This window comes from Trichechus manatus, unplaced genomic scaffold (genome assembly GCF_000243295.1).
Source record: "Trichechus manatus latirostris isolate Lorelei unplaced genomic scaffold, TriManLat1.0 scaffold00046, whole genome shotgun sequence".
NCBI lineage: Eukaryota > Metazoa > Chordata > Mammalia > Sirenia > Trichechidae > Trichechus > Trichechus manatus.
The window spans coordinates 6,723,662-6,724,807 of NW_004443982.1; positions in this window are offsets into that span (position 1 = coordinate 6,723,662).

Sequence of the window (1,146 nt, forward strand, 5' to 3'; positions counted from 1 at the left end):
CAGTTTTACTTCTTCCTTACCAATTTGGATGTCCTTTATTTCTTTTTCTTGCCTTATTGCTCTAGCTAGGACTTCCAGCACAATGTTAAATTAGGAGTGGTGATAAAGGGCATCCTTGTCTTGTTCCTGTTCTCAAGGGAAATGTTTTCAGCCTCTCTCCATTAAGAATGATGTTGGCTGTTGGTTTTGTATAGATACCCTTTATTATGTTGAGGAGTTTCCCTTCTATACCTATTTTATTGAGAGTTTTTATCAGGACTGGGTGTTGGACTTTGTTGAATGCCTTTTCTGCATCAATTGAGATTCTTTTATTTTATTTATGTGGTGGATTGCATTGATTGATTTTCTAATGTTGAACCATCCTTGCATACCTAGTATGAGTCCCACTTGCTCGTGGTGTATTTTTTATTTGAAATGATGCTGAATTCCATTGGCTAGAATTTTGTTGAGAATTTTTGCATCTATATTCATGAGAGATACTGGTCTGTGATTACTTTTTCAATCTCTTCTCTTGTTATGGGTCTGCTCAGATTTTCAGCTTCAATTTGTGTTAGTTAGGGTTGGTAGGGTGTTTCTAGAAATTTATCCATTTCCTCTAGGTTTTCAAGATTGTTGGGGTATAGTTTTTCATAGTACTCAGTTATAATCCTTTTTGTTTCAGTTGGGTCTGCTGTAATGTCCCCCATTTCATTTCTTATTTGGATTATTTGTGTCCTCTCTTGTTTTTCTTTTGTCAATTAGGCAAATAGTTTGTCAATTTTGTTGATTCAGAGAATCAGCTTTTGGTTTTGTTGATTCTTTCTGTTGGTTTTCTTTTCTCTATTTCATATATTTCTGTTCTGATCTTTATTATTTCCTTTATTCTGGTGGCTGTGGGCTTCTTTTGCTGTTCTCTTTCTATTCGTTTGAGTTGTGTAGCTAGTTTTTTTATTTTGTCCCTTTCTTCTTTTTTGATGTGTGCATCTATTGCTATAAATTGACCTCTGAGCACTGCCTTTGCTGTGTCCCAAAGGTTTTGGTATAATATGTTTTCATTCTTGTTTGATTCTAGGAATTTTTTTATTCCATCTTTGATTTCTTCTATTACCCAATGATTTTTAAGCAGGGTGTCTTAGTCATCTATTGTTGCTACAACAGAAATACCAC